The following is a 22917-nucleotide window of genomic DNA, read 5'->3' as shown; positions in this document are numbered from 1 at the left end:
AATGGACTGATGCTTTTACCTTCTAGTTGTAAATTTAGGCTTTGAAATGGCAACAGACGTCAACCAAAAGTGCCAAACCAATTTTTAGTTGTCATGTAATAGGATTATTTTTTCAGGCAGTGTATTTTCCAGTTCTTAAAAAATCAGAAACAGCATTTTTATTGTTCCAAAACGTATTCAGAAACTTTCCTTTAAAAATACTGCGCTTCAAAATGTAAGACAAGTTTACCGTACTCTAAATCCAACTATTCACAGTACATTCAGAATTCTCGTGTAGTTAATGCCGTAGCTCCAGGTTTACTCACATATTTCAAAACTGGTTGGATAACGTGATGTATATTTTAGGATTCAAGGATTTTCCGGACAGTGACACTTTATGTTTAATCCAGTTATATTCCAGTACACAATGATTTATAAAGTTTTCGAGCAAACTTGCAATGCCGTTGATTCTATGTATCATTGACGGCTCTCTGTCAGTACACACGTTGGTGACTTTAATATAATCCACTTTTAAATTTAGTAGGCATTATTTTACTTTTTCGTATATTCTGATCCTCTTGTTTTAGCATTCATTGCTTCCAGACTGGGAAGATCTTCGAAAACATTAAAATTAACATCATTTCCAGTTATAAAAATGCTGACCTGGACAACATAGCGTATGTCCGTTGCTACAGAAAAGAAAGTAGAAGAATAGGAAAGGTCTTCCAGTTGCTGAACTACTGTACGTCTTGAGAGAGTTCCTCGTTTCGTCTCTTCGCTGTCTATCTTGATATAGCATTTTATTTCGTTTTCATTTCAGTATTCTTATTATCAAGATGGCGTGCAAACATTTGGAGACCGAGTGTAACAATCGAAGGGACGATTTCTGGCTACTGATAATTGGTGCTCTAATAAGCGTTTATCTTTTGAACTGACATAAATTAAATGATTCAAGTGCGTGAGTCAGTTATTCTCGTACAGTCTCTAAGCTAACAAGATCCTACCCATGTCTCTGGTTTACAACGGCGGCAATGAACGTATGACGGTACAAACGGTGCTTGAATTGTATGACGTGTCTGAACTCCTCTGTGAAAAAAAATAGCGTACGTCTTGCTAAATGTTGGAAAATCCCAGTATGTATCGAACACTGAAGTAACAGAAGTTCGTGAAAGCACATCTTAGAGACAGTTATCTTCAAATCCAGTACTTAATTGTAGCAAAGTATATCAAATTAAATAAAAATTGTTGTAAGACAACCCAATAAGCAGACGAAAAAATGGCAACTACCGATAGATTACTGAGGTTTTGAGCACTCGCATACATAACAACAGGCGGCACGATGTGTGCCGACTTGTACTTACATGCGCTGATCACAAGTAGGGTAGCGAAGCTGTTTCCGATCGAAAAGCTGTATGTTAGTGAAGTAGGTCCCACATTATTGCAGTTAGAAGAGGTAGTCTTTATAAGAAATTACAGTAACTTTTTCGACATATCTCTTGGAGTGCTATCCAGAACTGTGTTCGTAACTGTCATCAGAATTCTAGTGCGATTTCGTACATTTTCGGTAGTGAAAATGAGTCCCTAATTATTTCAATTATCTCATAAACTGGAATGAGCCCAGGCTGTGGCTAAGCCATGTCTCCGCAATATCTTTTCTTTCAGGAGTGCTAGTCCTGTATGGTTCGCAGGAGAGCTTCTGTAAAGTTTGGAAGGTAGGAGACGAGGTACTGGCAGAAGTAAAACTGTGAGGACGGAGCGTGAGTCGTGCTTGGGTAGCTCAGTTGGTAGAGCACTTGCCCGCGAAAGGCAAAGGTCCCGAGTTATGTGGTTACAAAAAAAAAGTTCGAGTCTCGGTCCGGCACACAGTTTTAATCTGCCAGGAAGTTTCATCTCATAAACTATTACCTGCACGAAATAATGTCATGAAGGTTTTCTGTAAAACTGTTGGAAGGGTACTCAGAATTGCGGTCACAACATTATTTTCGCAAGTTCATAAGTAATTTTTTTACACCGTTAAAATTTCCGCATTGCTAGTGTTTTCTTTGCGAAATTCCGCAGAACTGTCCAAATTTAGCTCAGAGAACTCTCAACTCTAGCATATCTACCAAGAACTCTGAAAAAAAAGTATATTTCTCGAAAGATGGGTGCCAGCTTTACCGCTGATCAACAATTCATGAATGTGATTATAATTTTTTCCCCAAATTCTACAGAACTATTCAAAATTTGCTAATACAACTCTAGAACTACAGCATATCTACAAATAACTATGAAAAAATGTATATTTCTCTAAAATCGGCCGCCAACTACACACGGTTGTGGTAGTGGGTCCCTCATTATTGCAGTTCTCTCATATAGTATTATCTGCGCAAAAAAATTCATTAGGGTTTTCTGCAGAACTCTTATAGCGCCATTCAGAATTGTGATTCTTATTCCTATTCACAAATTTGGCAATTATTTTTCTCTGCAAGGTTAAAATTCTCCTAAGTATTGCTGTTTTTTCGCGAAATTCTGCAAAACTATTCAAGTTTTGTGCAGAGAACTCAGAACTATGATATATCTATCAAAAAATCTGAAACAAGTATATATTTTTCGAAAGTAGGGTAACAACTTTACATGACTCCAACAACCACCAGGTCCAGTTCGGCCAAGCTATTTTCTCTCTCTCTCTCTCTCTCTCTCTCTCTCTCTCTCTTCCTCTCCCCCTCCCTCCCACCCTTCCAACCCTCTGCATGAAGTCTACGTTGAGTGACAGCGCCACACTGCCCTCAGATACTGTGCGTAGTTCTGTAGATACCTGCCCGTCCGTCACCCTCCGAATACACCTCACAGTAACGCGCTTCCCTCTGTATATAGCACCACTGAAACACAACAGCGAAGTAATAATCAAATGAAGGAAGGATCTTTAACACCCACATCAACCAGACAAACTAAATGTCGACCCTGTAAGTGCGAAGCCGCTGCTTGATCAAACATTCCTCGTCACAATATTGATAAACAAACCACAGATTGTTCATAATTATGAAAGGGCTGTAGTCCAAATCTATCTGCCGTTTTTCAACTGTGCAACGCTTTCCTCGGTGTTGCATTATCACTTCCCGACAGGCCTACCCAACCAACCAAGGGCTATGCGGGGCAGCCACGATCGTAATTCTGCAGCTGACGTTTCATTCTGCACTTCGGCACTCTACCATTTGTAGCTGATGGAACTGCTATAAGCCGTAGCACCAGTAGCATTACCACAGCTGACTAACATGACGGAAAATGCAGCTTTTGTAATAGCACCCTTGGGCGGAGTGATTATATAAGCTACCACCTCACACATAGTGGTATTCAGTGGTGCTGTGCATTAGAGTGGCATAGTGTCCCCAACAGTCATCAGTCATATGTATGGCCAAGTTGCTACAGCTTCACTAAGTAGTCTCATCAACTAGGCCAGAGGTAGTCAATCTTTCTTACCTATCGCCCAGTTTTGTATCTTTGTAGTGGCACCTGTCCACTGGTTCTGCAAAATGGTGATTTATAGAGTAGGAAAGTAAGTTTACTTTACAAAAAGGAATTAAAGCAAGTTAATGCATATAATTACGTATTAAACACAGTATCATTGTAAGTCAAAATCTTATGAAACTCTAATGAAAATATTTTGAAAATCCGACAGGCTACCACCCAACATGAAAGTAGGACCCTGCAACACAGCAAACTTGTCGGCGGCCTTCTGACTGGTTTGATGCGGCCCGCCACGAATTCCTCTCCCGTGTCAACCTCTTCATGTCAGAGTAGCACTTGCAACCTACGTCCTCAATTCCAATCTCTGTTTTCCTCTACAGTTTTTACCCTCCGCAGCTCCCTCTAGTACCATGGAATTTATTTCCTGACTCCTCAAGAGATGTCCAACCATCCTGTCCCGTCTTCTTGACAGTGTTTTCCGTATATTCCTTTCCTTGCCGATTATCTGGAGAACCTCCTTATTCCGTACCTTATCAGTCCACCTCATTTTCAACATTCTTCTGTAGCACCGCACTTCAAATGCTTCATTTTTCTTCTTTCCCGGTTTCTCACTACTATACCATGCTGTGCTCCAAATGTGCATTCTCATTAATTTCTTCCTTAGATTAAGACCTATGTAGACTTCTTTTGACCAGGAATGACCTTTTCTGCTAGTGCTGGTCTGCTTCTTATGTCCTCCTCGCTCCATCCGTCATGAATTATTTTGCTATCTAGGTAGTAGAATTCCATAACTTCATCTACTTCGCGATCATCAATTTTTATGTTAAGTCTCTCTCTATTCCAATTTCTGCTACTTGTCATTACTTCCGTCTTTCTTTGATTTATTCTCAATCTATGTTATGTACTCATTAGACCGTTGATTCTAGTTAACACATCCCGTAACACTTCTTCACTTTCACTGAGGAAAGCCACATCATCAGCTAATCCTATCGTTGTTATCCTTTCAACTTGAATTTTAATTCGACTTTGTAACTGTTCTTTTAAATCCGTCATTGTTTCTTCGATGTATGGATCAAACAGCATAGGCGAAAGACTAAATTCCTGTGTTACACCCTTTTTAATCCTAGCACTTAGTTCTTCGCCTTTCAATCTTATGATCCCTCTTGGTTCATGTACATACTGTATGTTATCCTTTTTTCTTATTTCTTAACACTATTTTTCTCAGAAGTTGGAACATCTCGCACCATTTGATATTGTCAAACGCCTTTTTCCAGGTCGACAAATCCTATGAACGTGTCTTGATTTTTCTTTATTCTTGCTTCCATTATCAAGTGCAACGTCAGAACTGCCTCTTTGCTGCCTTTACCTTTACTAAGGCCATACTAATTATCATCTAGTAGATCCTCAGTTTTCTTTTCCATTTGCCTGTATGTTACTCTTCTCAGCAATTTGGAGGCATGAGCTGTTAAGCTGATCGTACGATAATTCTCGCTCTTGGCTCTTCCAATCTTTAGAATTGTGTGGATAACGTTGTTTAGAAAGTCTGGTTATACATCGCCAGACTTATACATTGTACACAACAATGTGAATAATCGTTTTGTGCTACTTTCCCCAATGATTTTAAAAATTCCAATGGAATTTATCTATCTTCTTATACCTCATTTGATCTTAAGTTGTCCAAAACTATATCAAATTTTGATATGAATACTGGATCCCCTATCTATTCTATGTCGACTCCTGTTTCTTCCTCTATCATGTCATCGGACAAGTTGGCTGATTTGGGGGACGGGACGCAACAGCGAGGTCATCGGTCCCATCGCACTTGGGAAGATGGGGAAGGAAGTCGGCCGTGCCGTTTCAAAGGAGCCATCCCGGCATTTACCTGAAGCGTTTTAGGCAAATCACGGAAAACCTAAATCAGGATGATCGGACGCGGGTTTGAACCTTTGTGCTCCCGAATACAGGTCCAGTGTGCTAACCGCTACGCCACCTCGCTCGCTATCGGAGAAACCTTCGGCATCATAGAGGCCTTCAACGTACACTTTCCATCTCTGTGCTCTGTCCTGTGCATTTAATGTAACCACCCTTGCTTTGTTTTGACTTCTACCCGACTTATTTCAGCAAGGGAATCGCTGTCGCCAATCGCTGCTGGGCTGCCTCAGCACTTCACTGCTTCAGTTCACTCACTCACTGGCCATTAGTTGCGGTCGGCTCCTGGCCAGCAGGCATCGACCTGATCCATGGAAGCATCGAATAATAAAGAACGTTGTTGATTAAGGATTTTTGACTCACAGCGGTAGTGAAGAAGCGATCCCGCAGCTTCCTCCACACACCACTTTGAAGTCAGGAGTGGCTGTCCTGCAACAGTGGCCTCAGCCAGCTGTGACATCGGACTTCTTTCCAAGGGCGCTCCTAAGTTCGTAGTATTTCTCGGTTCCGACCATTACATCACCTACCACACTGTCCGAGCAGTGGGCCGGAGTGTTTTGTGGCGACCGCAGCATGCCTGAGGGGGGCGGGTTATTGGTTCCCCCAAAACGCCGGACGCAGAGCATTCGTCTTTCATGAAACACCTTACACGTTACTGAGAGAGGCCCGAAAACTAAAAATGCATAAGATTAAGATAACATATCAGCTAACACACACAGTCTCTCTCTCTTCCCTCATTATACCCCCCTCACCCCCCCCCCCCCTTCCCGCTGTCGCTATCACTTTTAACGCAACACGGATGCCTATGATAATAATAATAATAATAATAACAATAAAAATATATGAAATATTGTAACATAATAAAACTAGCAGTTTTTTCACACCAGTCCTTAATACATCACTTTAGCAGAACTTCAACGAAATTATAGTTCTGAGAAATACAGCATTTGTAAAGCATTTGAGAAGTATGTATCATGCAATTGATTTCGGAATTATAATAGCAACGAACTCTCACAGCTTTGCCAACATCAAAATTAACGCAATATAAAATCGACACCTAAATATAAAAAATCTAGTGCTGTGGGACTGTAAAGAGGAAACTGGTGTTAACTTTATTGAATAGTATAATACAACATATAAACCTGTAAGGGGACCATCTACAGACAATGACCTAATATCTCGTGTGTCACAGGGAATAACATATATAGGGAAATTCTGACCTGCAACAACAGCAATAATATTCAGTTGCCAACGAAATGTTAGCCTAGTGCATCTGGCAACTACCTCTCAATGGTAACAAATGTCAAAGTTGGTTTTTCACGAAACGTGATTATATGCTTACGTGATTTATGAGTCACAATTTGTTGTCCCTCTTCGTAATACAGTTTCTGAAAACTGCAATAGATTTCATATGACTGGGTACTATCCCCCACTCTAAAGCCTTACAACCTATTCTTCAGAATATTTAGAGGGATTCAGATACTACTTCAAATCTGTTATGTTTGTTGAAGAGAATATGTTGCAACTACTGGAAACTGAATTCCTATTTGACTATTTTATGTATCTTGCTATTTCGAGAGCCGTATTGAATTTAATTTGTCACTTTGTTAATTTCTGAGTTAACACGGTCAGTGAAAACCCAATGACGGAATTCCAGACTCAGATTTATAGCATTTTTAAATATATTCCATGAAAATATATACACACCTCGTACACTCGAATTTATGGGGTTTTCTACTATATTTATCGAGCACAGTTGAATTCTTGGCGTCTGCTTTATTTGAGATAGTACAATTAGTGTGTTGTGCGTTGCGAATCAGTGAAAGCTGAAGGCGAGTTCATACAATAATCTTCCTGTAATCGTCTGCGACAGCAACTATCATACCGAACGATGTTGAGAAGCTTAAACTTCCATAATTATCAACATATTCCTTCAGTTTGAAAATCGTCTGCCGTTGCACGAAACGTGTTTCATGCGGCGTATTCTTGAGTACAACGATAGACTCTTGTCTGCCTTAGGCATCTGTAGTCACCTGCCTGTCTGCTGGAGTAGTACATGTACTACTGTAGACGTAAACTGCAAGTTCTGTCTTGATGGGCTATGCGAGCTTTGACGAACTAACAGTATTCTTTGTCTTGTGATAGTGAAATATTACATAAATACATAGAACAATATTCGAGATGGAAATAGATATACTGTGTTAAGAAGAAATTTCCACATAAAGAGCACGATAATCAGACATATATAGCTTGATGACCCCATTGCAAGATTTTCCTACCTTATCAGACCCGTAAAGTACTAACAGTAATACGAGACGAAGTCTTTTTCCGAAGGCTCTATTGTATAAAAGATTCTCGGGCACCTTGCCGCGTCAATTCAGGATAAAATCAAAAGCTTTCGATGATTTCCACCAGCGTGCTCCTGACGAAGACTACGTGGAACTCGTAGAAAGCTCGAGGTTTTAATCTGTGCTTGGCGCTGCAAGAAGTGCGAGAGTGTTTTATACTAACAGTGACAATTGTTAAAATATTAGTCTATGGAGCGTAGTTCACAATACTCTGTAAACCGTGACCAGCTGTTTTTGCATAATGGTCATTTGAAAATGTAATTGCCGGCCGGTGTGGCCGTGCGGTTAGTGGCGCTTCAGTCTGGAACCGCGTGACCGCTACGGTCGCAGGTTCGAATCCTGCCTCGGGCATGGATGTGTGTGATGTCCTTAGGTTAGTTAGGTTTAAGTAGTTCTAAGTTCTAGGGGACTTATGACCACAGATGTTGAGTCCCATAGTGCTCAGAGGCATTTGAACCATTTTTTTTGAAAATGTAATTATGAAACTAACACGTAATATGCATTCAAGTTATATTCAGCCCTTCTAATGTCAAATAGAAAGAAAAAGGCTCTACGCAATTCCGAGGCATTCCATTCGGATCATTGACAGTGGTGGGCAAGCATTTTATCTATGCTTTGCTATCCTTCTTTTATTCCCTTCTAAATTATTAACGTTTTAATTTGACACCCTCCGTTTTCTAACTAATCTGTAGTTCGTTTTAAACTCATTGTTATTGGTAAAATCGTGGCCTATCCTTAGTATCTTTGACTCGTAATCAAAACGTCCTGGTCCCGCGTTCGAACCAACCCACTGCTTAAAATTTATATAAAAATCATCAACAATGGCGACCAAAGATTTCCAGCATAACAAGTCACCCTCATTCTGCCAACGGCTTTGTTAAAAAGGGCGGAGGAGCGAACAGAGGTCCAATGGACTCTTTCGACTATAAGGTGGGAAACTGCCACTAAAAGGCGTGAGAATCGCCAATGATGAACGTCATGAGGATGTAGAAGGCAGTGGAAACCACTATATTAAAGACACCTAATGTGTATCCACTGGACCTGTGGCGTGGAGTTGTTATTATGATATATTCATTGGAGAAAGATTCCGGACTAACACCCCATTCGGGTCTCCGAAAGGCGACTGCCAATGGGGTGGTGACCCTGGAAGAAGATTGAATATAGAATGAAAGGATGGCGTTCCACCGGTCGGGGTGTGGAATGTCAGATGTTTGAACGTGGTAGGGAAGCTAGAAAATCTGAGAAAGGGGAATGCAAAAGCTCAATCTAGATATAGTGGCAGTCAATGAAGTGAAATGGAAAGAAGACAAGGATTTCTGATCATCTGAGCATAGGGTAATATCAAAAGCAGCAGAAAATGGTACAACAAGAGTAGGATTCGTTATGAATAGGAAGGTAAGGCTGACAGCGAGTTGCTGTGTACAGTTCAGTGATAGGATTGTTGTCATCAGGATCGCGGCAAACCAATACCCGAAACAATAATTCAGGTGTACGTAGCAACGTCGCAAGACGAAAATGAAGAGATAGAGAAAATATATGCGGACATTGAATGGAAACTCGGTACGTGAAGGGAGATGAGAATCTAATAATGACTGGACACTGGAATAACGTTGCAGGTGATGGATGAGAAGAAAGGGTTATTGGAGAATATGGGCTTGTTAGTAGGAATGAGAGAGGAGAAAGACTAACTGTGTACTGCAATAAATTTCAGCTTGTAATACCGAATACCTTAGTCAAGAATCACAGGAGACGGAAATACGATTGGAAAAGACGGGGGATACGGGAAAGTTCCAGCTAGATTGCGCCGCGCTCAGGCAGAGATTCCGAAATCACATATTGGATTGTTAGGCGTACCCAGGAACAAACAGACTCAGATCAAACTTTCGAAATAACAAAGATTAGGCTGAGGATTCAGTGCTCAAAGAAGTGAGGTGCGGAAGAACTCAGGAATGAAGTTCTCTAAGGATATAAATACTGTGATAATGAATAGCTCAACAGGTAGTTCAGTTGAAGATTAATGGAAATCTCTAGAAATAGCATTCAAAGAATTTTGAAAGAAAAGCATAGGTACAAGCTAGGTAATTGCGAAGAAACCATGGATAACAGAATAAATACTTTAGCTGATCGACCAAAGAAGAAAGTACAAAAATGTTCAGTGAAATTCAGGAATACAGAAATACAAGTCACTTAGGAATTAAATAAATCAGAGGTGCAAGGAAGCTAAGACGAAATAGCTGCAGGCAAAATGTAAAAAATCGAAAAAGGAATGATTGTCGGGAAGACTGAATCAGCATACAGAAAAATAAAACAAACTTCGGTGAAATTAAAAGCTAGGTCGGTAACACTAAAAATGCAATGGATATTCTACTCTTAAATCCAGGGGAGAGAGCGGCTAGTTGGAAAGACTACATTGAAGGCCTCTATGAGGGGGAGAGCGGGCGACAGCGAAGAGATAAAGGATCCAGTATGAGAATCAGAATTTAATAGAGCTTTGGATGACTTAAGATCAAATGGGGGATAGATAAATCCCATCGGAATTTCTAAAGTAAATGGGTGAAGTGGCAACAAAACGACTGTTCAAGTTAATGTGTAGGAAGTATGAGACTAGCGATACACCATCATACTTTCGGAAAATATCATCCACACAGTTCCGAATGTACCAAGAGCCGGCAAGTGCAAGAATACTGCCCAATCAGCTTAACAGCTCATGCACCTAAGTTGGAATAATATACAGAAGAATGGAAAAGAAAATTGATGATCTGTTAGATGACGATCCTTCAGGAACGGATAGACAGTTCTGACGTTGCGGTTGATAATGGAAGCAAGACTAATGGAAAATAAAGACACATTCATAGGATTTGTCAACCAGAAAAAAGCGTCCGACAATGTCAAATGGTGCATGTTTCAAATTCTGAGGAAAATAGGGGTAAGCTATAGGAAGAAAAATGACTCTGAGCACTATGGGACTTAACTTCTAAGGTCATCGGTCCCCTAGAACTTAGAACTACTTAAACCTAACTAACCTAAGGACACCACACACATCCATGCCCGAGGCAGGATTCGAACCTGCGACCGTAGTGGTCGCGCTGTTCCAGGCTGTAGCGGCTAGAACGGCTCGGCCACTCCGGCCGGCGCTATAGGAAGAGATGTTTAATATTCTACATGTACAAGAGCCAAGAAGGGATAAAAGAGTGGAAGAACAAGATCGATCGCTCGTTTTAAAAAGGTGTAAGATAGGAATGTAGTCTTACGCCCCTACTGTTCGATCTATATCTCCAAGAAGGAGAGATAGAAATAAAAGAAAAGTTCAGGAGAGGAATTAAAATTCAATGTGAAAAGTTATTAATGTTAATATATGACATCGCCATTCTCAGTGAAAGTGAAGGAGATTCACAGGATCTGCTGCATAGAATGAACGTTCTGTTGAGTACAGAATATGGACTGAGTGTAAATTGAAGAAAGACGAATTTAATGAAAATTAGCAGAAATGAGAGCAGTGAGAAACTCAATATTAGGATTGATGGTTACGATGTACGTGAAGTTAAGGAATTCTGCTACTTAGGCAGCAAAGTAACCCATGACGGACGGAACAACGAGGATATCAAAAGCATACCAGCACTGACAAAAAGGCATTCCTAGCCAAAAGAAGGCTACTTGTCTCAATCACGTTGATAGGATGTGTCGACTCGGAAAGAGAGTTCGACAATGTAAAGTGGTGATAAATCTTCGAAATTATGAAAAAATAGGAGTAAGCTGTGGGAAATCACGCGTGTTCTACATAGTACTACATAAAGACAACTGGTAGTTTAACGTTGTTACCAGAAATATGGAAAAGTTCATGACCGATTTACGAGTACTTCAGATTTTTACACGATGCTGTAACAAATGTTCGGACGGAGATAGGCTACATATTTGTAAATATGTGTGGAATGGGAGTATACTGGGTGACAATCATTGAACTACATGAAATTAAATCTGCATATCTTTTGAACGGTTCACGTTAGGGCTATCGAACTGCACGGCTGGCCGGGGGGGTATGATGGGAATTCATATGCGCCGTATGGTTTGGTTCAGCGACGATGCCCACTTTCAGTTGGATGGGTTCGTTAATAAGCAATACTGGCGCATTTGGGGGACTGAGAATCTGCATTTCACGATCAAAAAGACTCTTCATCCTCAGCGGGTGACTATGTGGTGTGCAATGGCCAGTCACGGAGTAATCGGTGCGATATTCCTTGATGGCACGGTAAATACCGAACGGTACGGGAAGGTTTTGGAAGATGATTTCATCCCCGGTATCCAAAGTGACTCTGATTTCGACGAGATGAGGTTCATACAAGACGGAGCTCGATCCCATCGAAGAAGGAGAATGTTTGATGTCCTGGAGGAGCACTTTGGGGACCGAATTCTGGCTCGGGGTTACCGAGAGGCCGCTGGCGTGCGCCTCGATTGGCCGCCATATTCTCCGGATCTGAACACATGCGACTCCTTTTTGTGGGGCTAAACAAAAGACAAGATGTACAGCAATAACCCCAAAAACATTGCTGAACTGAAAACAGCCATTCAGGAGGTCATCGACCGTATCGATTTCCCGACAATTCAGCGGATCATGCAGAATTTCGCTATTCGTCTGCGCCACACCATAGCCAATGGTGGCAGGCATATCGAAAGTGTCATAACCTAAATCTGAATATCTGTAGTGACGTTTACATGTTGAATAAAGTGTGTATACGCCGTAGTTTGTAACTACTCTGCGCTTTTTGTATAGTTCAATAGGTCACCATGTATATACGCTATAGGCCTATGAATGGGAACGGTTATTTGCAAAAATCTCAGAAAAATTCTTGAGAAATGTACTACAAATTATTCCGCAAACCCCTAATAATTGTACAGGTGGACATACGCTACATATTTTTTCCAATTTAGATGTTGAATAAAGTGTGTATACGCCGTAGTTTGTAACTACTCTGCGCTTTTTGTATAGTTCAATAGGTCACCATGTATATACGCTATAGGCCTATGAATGGGAACGGTTATTTGCAAAAATCTCAGAAAAATTCTTGAGAAATGTACTACAAATTATTCCGCAAACCCCTAATAATTGTACAGGTGGACATACGCTACATATTTTTTCCAATTCAATAAAGAATTATCATAATTTTTTTGACAACATACCTTTACTAATCCTTATAATTTTGCTGGTCCTTCTCAAAGTAGTCTCCCATCAATGCGATGCAATTGTCCCAGTGTTTCTGCCAGTCTTCAAATAGATGCTGGAAACCATTTTTTGAAAGGTCATTCAAAACCGCCTCCGCAGCTTTCACCACTGCTTCTGATGATTGATGATGCCTCCCACGAAGGTGTTTCTTCATGTTAGGGAATAGAAAAAAATCACGCGGGGCTAAATAAGGACTATAGGGAGGTTGTGGACGTCGACGCAGCACAGACGTCCGCCATGATCATCGTATTGCAAGAGGAACAGTGGCAGATCGTACAGCTACACAGCACAGATTAGAGGGCTTGTTAGCCCAGACATCTCAAAGCGAACTGTTGGGAACCGGTTACTAGCAGTGGGGATAGAGGCACCTACACCTCTAGCCCATATTCCACTCACGGCACAGCATCGACGTGCACGGTTTGACTGATGCCGTCAGAGGATCGCTTGGAATGGAGCACCGTGGTCTTCAGCGACGAAAGCAGATCCTGCCTACACGAAAGTAACAGTCACCTCCGCATACGATGTAGACATGGTGAGCGCTGTCTCGTAGGGAACACATGTCCAAGATACACTGGCCTGGCTCCAGAAGGCCCTATTTCTTGGGTGCGAAAAGCTACAACTCTCGTTCACCTCTGTGTTTCTGGAGGGGACGCTAAGCATTGCTCAGTACGCGCAGAATGTTCTTGGGAGCGTTGTTTCGCCTTTCTCGCAATAGGAAGGCGATGTGTTGTTCCAAAAGGTTAATGCTCGCCCACACACTACCTGTGAAATTCAGCGCGCTCTACAAGACGTGCAGCAACTTTCCTGCCCAGGATAATTTCTGGATTGTCTTCAATCATGCATATGATGGGGTGAGAAGTGACTCGTGCGACCCGTCAACCAAGAACTCTTACAGAACGATGTGAAAAGGTCGAGCAGGCATGACATAACGTGAGCAGGTGTGGCGTAACGTATCCCAGGTCAGTATTCGGCGCCTGTACGATCGACTGAATGACAGAGTCAGCACCTGCACTGCCGCCCAGGAAGGCTACACCACGTACTAATATGGGTGTTTCAGCATGGGTCGATATCTGGTACCTAAGAACCGCTTGTACTATTGATCTGTAACTGTAATCATTTCATGTAATTCTTATAAACTGTTGCAACATCAAATCTCTAGTGGATCTGAAATCTCTAGAAGTGTGTACTATTTTTTCCGGCAATACCAATGTGCTGTTTTGCTTTCTTCCTTTCCGTAAATTTTACATGCAAAACATGAAACGTATATTGATAGCTTACTGGCTAATGATTAGAATACTGGAACACAATCTCAGTCGTCCAAAACTTTTTAATTAAAAGTATTGACTGTCGTTTACACGTGCAAAGATCAAACACTAGACCAGCATTGACAAGTGGAAGTGTTACAAGTTTTCAGAATCGCACTCGAAAATTTGACGAAGTTCGAGAAACCACCAAATAAAATCTAAGTCTAACACAGACATCAACTCAACAAAGAAGTTTCTGCAAGTGCTGAAGGTGTAAACTGAAATGTATGACAGGTACGTCACACAAACATACACTGGACTCGCATTCGGGAGGACGACGGTTCAATCCCGTCTCCGGCCATCCTGATTTAGGTTTTCCGTGATTTCCCTAAATCGTTTCAGGCAACTGCCGGGATGGTTCCTTTGAAAGGGCACGGCCGATTTCCTTCCCACTCCTTCCCTAACCCGAGCTTGCGCTCCGTCTCTAATGACCTCGTTGTCGACGGGACGTTAAACACTAACCACCACCACCACACAAACATGGATGCAGAGTCTACTTTAGTACGTAACCGAGTTCCCCAGTCCATCCTCGGGGCTGTTCTTGTATGCGCTTGAGATGGACTATGCATAACTACGTTTTGTTAGGTTCAGAGTTTGTCACCGTAAAAAATTAAAATTTCTGTATCAGTGTTGGATAATTAAATTCAAAGAAGCAAGATTTCATGCAGATCAATTTGAGGTGTTGCAGTAAGCTGTACAACGTATGGTTCACCAGCAGCAAATATAATTTCCAAGGAACCACAATATTACTAAACTATTAAAATGTGTCGATGTCAGGGGGGTAGAGGAGGGCTACTGGAATCTTAAACTAAAGGGCACCTGGGACCAACTAACCTTGTTCATGTAGCTTTCTTAATCATAACATTGCTTGTGAAACGCTGCTCACAAGCCGTTCCCCTCCAGACACTGTAGTGTCGTCATACTTATAGAATGTATCAGAGATCAACATACACTGACGAGCCAGAACATTATGACGACTGCCCACTTCAAGGTTGTATGCCTCCTGGTGAGGTTGCGGGCACGCTACGCAATAAGAAAAGTATGTAAGCCGAACAGAGGTGGGTGGTGGACTGCCCTAGCGAAGATATACGCTGCAAATGGAGAAATCCACTGAGATAAGCGACTTTGCCAGATTATCATTACGCAGAGCCTGTGGACGAGTATCTAGAAAACGATGTAGCTGGTGGGATGTTCACGTGCTAATGTTGTGAGTATCTACGAAAAGTGGTAGAAGGGCAGTGAAACTACCGTTAAGCGCTGCGTTGTTGGACATCCATAACTCTTCACAGAACTTGGGGTTTGGAGGCTTATCTGTTAAGTAGGATAAATGGCGATCTGTGGCGCCTCTGGCGTAAGAGTACAATTCTGGTGGACGCACAAATGTTTCAGGGCACTCCATTCAGATCACATTGTTGAACACTGGGCTCTGCAACTGATGACCCCTGTGTGTCCGCATGTTGCCCAACGACGTCGTCAGTTACGATTAGAGTCGGCTCGTAATCACATAGATTGGACCGTATCACTGGAAGCGTGTCGGCTCGTCGGAAGAATTACAATTGACAATATGGCGGCCAGTGCAAAAGTATGTCGTGCATCTCCTCAGAAAAATGTAAATATTGCCAGTAAAAAGAAATCGTGTGCAAATTGTAAGGACGAAATATCGAAACTACACGAACGAGTATCCAGTCTACAGTTTATTATCAGTACACTAAAAATGGAGATTACTAAACTTCAAACATCAAAATTTGAACCGCTGATAAAAAAAAGTCCGTCGAAAATTCCGCCAGAAACAACCCCCTTTTCTGACTAGTGGTCTCAAGTGATCAAGAACGAAGTTAAAAGTGTTGCAAGAAGAAAACAGTGCTATGAAGATTAAAATCAAGGATTCAGAAGCAAAATATCTCATAATGAGTAAAATACAGTGAAAAACCGTAACCATGTTTCGTGTGAAAACTCGCGATCTGTTAGGCCTCAAACAACTGCTACAAAAGGAAATTAAGTTCTTGTTTTAAGCGACAGTCATGGCAGAAACTGTGAGAGTATACTACAAGATGAATTAGGCAAAAAATTCACTGTGCAAAGTATTATAAAGCTTGGGGCGCCAGTTAAGGAAGCTGTGAAAAACGCAGACAAATTAACTGATAACTTTTCCGTCAACGATACTTTAATCATTATTGGTGGCACAAATGCCACTGATAAACCTCTGGAAGAATTGCAGAGCAACGTGAAAGTTTCTTTGGAATACATACTTAAACTCACACAAAAAACAAATGTAATAATTCATCCAATACCGCTTAGAAATGAAGCACAAGGTCTGAATGGAAAAATCAAAGCTGCAAACCGCATTACGTTAGAAAAAAATCAACACTGCCACAGGCGTGTGTAGGAAGAGATTATCTGTGTATTTCGAAATCGAACTCCTGAAAAGAAATGAATATACCACTCACGGTTTACATCTGAACATACAAGGAAAGATTAGCATTTGAAATAGGCTTGCTTCTTTCACACACATGGCGAAAACTGAAAAACCATGTACCGGTACAGGAAAAAAGCATGCGCAAACGGACAGTCAGATAGAAATTGCCAGTCTCGAAGTGAAAGTGCCGCCCACGAAAAAATAGACAGCTATGGACCATTTTATAACAAAAAATAAGCCCAATGAAAGTCATAACTTCAAACTGAACCAACTCGAGAAACACCTACCTCTGCATATATTATTGATCAGATCTTGATAAATACGTGCAAATATGCCTATAACACACAAATTGTAAACATGGGTTTTAGCGATCACCATTCTTGCAATGAATGTTTCAGGACACCAAATTCCCAATCGAATACAATACACTGTAAGGAATTTCAGTATAAAAATGTGGAATATTTTTGTTCTCTCCTAGAGGGTAAAAGTTTGGAAGATGTATTTGACTGTATTGAGACCAATGAGAAATATGATAAGTTTACAGCTACATTCAAACATTTTTTTTTAAATGGCTTTTCCAAAGAAAACAACTATGTTGACTCTACTCAAAAAACAAACAAGTGGATTACAAAAGGGATAAGGACATTATCTCAAAATAAAAGGAGATTGTGTGAGTACTCTAAGCATAATACCAGTCCTGACTTTATTGCATATTTCAAAAGATACAAAAGAATACTAACATGAGTTATTTCAAAATAAAACAAAACAACCTAGAAAATGACAAAATATTGTGTGATTCCGAGAATAAATCTAAAGCAACCTGGCAAATCATGAGGAAAGAAATGGGTACCAGGCCAGTTAATCACAGTTATATAGAGCTGATTATGAATAAAAATAAACTAAGTGACCCCAAACATGTTGCTAGTGCTTTCAAAAATTATTTCTCAAGAATAGCACAGCAGTTAATAAATACATACCTTTACAAACAGCCAACCAGTCACTCAGATCAAAAAATTCATTGAAACACATTATTCCTGTATCCAGCAACACCTGAGGAACTGTCAAGATTCCTAAAAGAATTACGTAATAAATATTAAGTGGGTGTTGATGAGATACCAGATGCTATTATCAGAACTAGTGCAACATTTATTGTGGAACCACTAACAGACATAGTAAATTCATCTTTTGAGAGTGGTGTATTTCCAAATAATCTAAAAACTGCAAAAGTAACACCTTTGCATAAGAAAGATGCAAAAAGTGATATTGCTAATTATAGACCAGTTTCAGTTTTGTCAGGCTTCTACAAAATTATGGAAAAAATGTTTGTTAGAAGATTAACAGTTTTCTTAAATAAAGAGAGGCTGATAAGTGACTCCCAACATGGATTCAGAGCTGGAAAGTCAACTCAGTCAGCAATTTCTGCTTTTTTTAAATGAAGTAGTAAAAGCAGTGGATGATAAACAACATGTATCTGGGATATTTCTGGATCCAAGTAAAGCCTTTGATGTAAGTGATCATGGCATTCTCTTGTGTAAATTAGGTAATTATGGAATTAGAGGCCAATCTGAAAAGTGGATCCAGTCATACCTCAGCAATCGTCAGCAGATTACAGAAATAAAACACGAAGATATTGAAACACAAAAAAAAAAATCTAGTTTTTACAGTGATGAGCAGAAAATCAAGTATAAAGTCCCCCAAGGGTTAGTTCTAGGACCTGTCCTATTTCTGCTGTATGTAAATGACTTCGCTGGTAAAATACATGATGGAACCACTGTACTGGTTGCAGATGACACTAATATTCTAATTAAATCACAGAATGAAGAAAATCTGCAGGAGACTGTAGTATTAGTTATGCATACCTTAACACACTGGTTCAAGACCAATAGGCTCATCATAAATTCTGAAAAAACTGTGGCAGTTATTTTTCACACCACACAAAACCTCCACCCTGCAAACCCTGTTTTCACTATTGAAGGAAAAAGTGTGTTGAAGGTCAGTCATACAAAATTTCTTTGTGTACGTGTTCAGGCAGATCTGAAGTGGGAGGTACACCTAAACAATTTAAATAAGAGACTGAATTCACTAGCATATGCTGTTAGGATACTCACTCGAAATACAAGCTGCTCATCGGTGCTGACAATGTATCATTGCAGTATAGAGTCGCTACTTATGTACGGAATAATTTTTTGGGGGGAATTCCACAAATACTACAACATCATTTAGAATATAGAAAAAGATTATCAGGGTGATAAAAAAGCTAAATGTAAGGATTTCTGTAGACTCATTTTTAAAACTCTGAAAATATTGCCACTACCTTGCTTGTGTATACACGAAATACTAATTTTCAGAAAAGGGAGCATCTTAAAAAAAGGAAAATCTCTTCAAACACAACTATGATATACACACATATGAAACTAGACAGAAGATGAACCTACACAGGAAACAGTAAATACAAACTTATGCAAAAGAGGAGTGTACATAACCATAAGCCTTCTTACCTAAAATGCATACCAACATTAAATACGTTTAAAATAAAGTTGAAACAGTTCTTGCTTGACCACTGCTTCTATTCTTTGTCTGAGTTTATGGAACATCATAATAAGTAAACCTCATTTACCAAATTTCACTAATTGTTAATTCATAATTTAGTTTACATTGTGCTTATCATGTCATCTCACTTAATAACTGCTATTATCATATGTAGAAGCAATGTAGTACACCAACCTACATTATTATGCATTTTTGTTATGTAAACAATGTAGTCAAAATGACCACTGTATTGTAAACTAACTAGGTTTACCACTGTCCTATATCACATGTACAAACAATGTACGAAACTGATTCTTGGACCAATAAATAAATAAATAAATACATTTTTGTTACACGTGGTCCACGATCGTTTCCACAAACGCCGTTATCCAGGCTATTGGCTGGTCCAAACATGAAACGCGCCAAGGACGCAGGCTGGTGGGAGCAGTATTATACTGTGATACACATTATCCTGCGTTTACGTGGGACACGTGGTAGTAATCGAAGACAAAAGGGCAGCTGAGGGCCACAGGCGTCTGTTACGTCGGTGCCATTTGTTACGTTATATATATATATATATATATATATATATATATATATATATATATATATATATATATATATATATATATATATATAATTTTTTTATATATAACGTAATTTATCAGCATGAATTTTTCTTTTGTTAGAGCATGATTCTTTCTCTCAGCGATATTATCTTTTCTGATCACTTTTACTTACGTGCATAGTAAATATGAAACCGGTTCTTGAAAGGCCGCTGTTATTCATGTACCAACTTAAGATTTTGAACGTGATGACTAAAATATAGTTGTCGTTAACTGAGTTGAATGTAATTTTGGTAATTTCTATTTATTGATTGCAAAGCAAGGCTCGAGAGAATTTCGATTGTTGCCGTGGAGCGGCCAAGATGAAACTTACTGAACTCATGGAATCTGTATAATTAAAAAAAAAATGAACTTTAACGTAAATTAATTATCTGTTGCAATTTAAAAAGGTTCTTACAACGAAATTTCTCGCATTTACAGGTACTGTTAAGACTTTGAAAAATAAATTAATACTTCGGCGTGTAATGGCCAACCAGAGGCTGCATCGGAAGATGAGCTTCCTGCAGCGCAAATTACTGAAAAAAATGTTTATTAAAATAATTAGCCACTACGACCATTTGAGGTGACAACTATTACAAAGAAATTCATTTTGTGAAGACGATAATTAGTTTATTTTAGCAAACTACCGAATAACTCACATAAAATATGTGTAGCCGCTCAATGGCTGCCTTCCGTATAGCGAAAAAAAACAGTGTGTGTACCATAAATTACATCGTACCTCCTCGGCCGTACAATGGCGTCTCTTTACAATCCTTTTTTATTTTCATAGACATCTTTTAAGTAAAGATGTTACTCTTAAATTATCGCTGCATATCAGTTGTTTCAAGAACATTAACTGTATTTTTTATACTAATTATATTCATAAAATACGTTAACTACGGTTTACAACCGATAAAAAAGGCAATATTTATGTGACGTATCGTCACACATCCCTTGATGCTTGGTGTCTTCCCTGACGACGATGTCATTTTCTGCGGTTAAACGTCCGTGTCGCGAAGCCACAATCGTGCTACAGTGGTTTGAGGAGCATGCAAGTGACATCGCGTCAAGGTCTTGGCCACCAAATTCGCCTGATGGAAATTCGATGGTGCCAAACTGGATCGCTATCGAGCGCCATCACCGCGTACACAGATCAGCGGCCAGTTATTTAAAGGAATTACAAGACTTGTGCATAGACACCTGGAGCCACATAGCTCCAAAACTCTACCAAAGATCTGTAGAATCGGTGATATGCAGAGTCGGTGATATATTGCGTTACAAAGGTGGCCCAACAAGTTATTAACCAGGTGGTCATAAGGTTGTGGCTGGTCGGTGTAGCTAGTAACAGCTCTGCATCCCAATGTAACGTAAATAGATCAAACCGTGTGTGTCTCAGGACTTTCCGTAATGCCCTACATGCTAACACTGACAGCAATACAAAAACCACTCTAGTCTCTACATAGTCAGCGAAATAACAATAACTAATATGACACAAAAACACAGTGTCTCTTGGCACATACTATTAAAATAATATAATACTGCTCGTTGAAAATGCACAGTCTACAAAATAAGCAGTTTTAATGTAACGACAGCAGAATCACACAATCTGTTATAACTGACTGCAGCTGAATATTGGCAGTCTTTTGCAAGTACGTATGACATTTGTTATTCGTCCAAATAATTCACCTTCTGTAAATATGTTTATCTGTCACTAGCTTTTTTAGCATCCTCACTTGTACTTCTCATACTGTGTTCATTTCGGTGATACACAGTGTCAAGTGTGTGACGAGAATACCAAATTTCAGACATTATCTCTGACAGCGGAAAACACAATGACCGATGGCTTTCACTTAACGACCGAGAGCAACGGCCTTCGCATAGAATTGTCAGTGCTAACAGACAAACAACACTATGTGAAATAGCCGTAGAAATCAACTTATCCGTTACATCGTTACAAGTGTGCGGCAAAATTTGTCGTTAATGTGCTATGGCAGCAGACGATAGACGCGAATGCCTTTGCTAGCAGCATGCCATCGCCTACAGCGCCTCTCTTGGGCTCCTGACAATATCGGTTGAACCCTAGACGACTGGAGAACCGTGGTCTGATCGGATGAGTCCCAATTTCAGTTGGTAAGAGCTGATGGTAGGGCTCGAGTGCGACGCAGACTCACGAATTCATGTATCCAAGTTGACAACAAGGCACTGAGCAAGCTGGTAGTGGCTCCATAGGGGTTTGGGTTGTGTTTATACAGAATGGTCCAACTGAATCAACCATTGACTGGAAATGCTTATGTCTGGCAGCTTGGAGACCATTTGAGCCATTTATGGACTTCATGTTCCCCAACAATTATGGAATTTTTATGTATGATAGTGCGCCCTGTCACCTGGCCACAGCTGTTCGCGATTGGTTTGAAGAACGTTCTGGACAATACGAGCGTATGATTTGGTCACCCAGATCGCACAACATGTATCCCATGCAACATTTATGGGGCATAATCCAGAGTTCGTGCACAAAATCCTACACCGGCAACACTTTTCGTAATTATGGACGACTGTAGAGAGGCATGCAAAAGGACATCCGATGCAATATTAGGAGGTACCCCATGAGTTTTTTCAACGCAGTGTATGTTGCCTCTGCTGTGTTTGGATATACAGTCCTCGTAAATTAAAATGGACCCTTATAAAATTGACAGAATCTGTAATTCTAGGACAGTTTCGACGACTTCCCGTGTAATATACATTATGCAGTGGATTGGAGGGAGATGGAACAACTGGCAGGACAAACTGCTGAACCTAATTACATATACAGGGTGAGTCACCTAACATTACCGCTGGATATATTTCGTAAACCACATCAAATACTGACGAATCGATTCCACAGACCGAACGTGAGGTAAGGGGCTAGTGTAATTGTTTAGTACAAACTATAAGAAAATGCACGGAAGTATGTTTTTTAACACAAACCTACGTTTTTTTAAATGGAACCCCGTTAGTTTTGTTAGCACATCTGAACATATAAACAAATACGTAATCAGTGCCGTTTGTTGCATTGTAAAATGTTAATTACATCCGGAAATATTGTAACCTAAAGTTGACGCTTGAGTACCACTCCTCGGCTGTTCGATCGTGTGTATCGGAGAGCACC

Source organism: Schistocerca nitens, chromosome 6 (assembly GCF_023898315.1).
Source record: "Schistocerca nitens isolate TAMUIC-IGC-003100 chromosome 6, iqSchNite1.1, whole genome shotgun sequence".
Taxonomy (NCBI): domain Eukaryota; kingdom Metazoa; phylum Arthropoda; class Insecta; order Orthoptera; family Acrididae; genus Schistocerca; species Schistocerca nitens.
Note: the sequence above shows the minus strand (reverse complement) of the source record.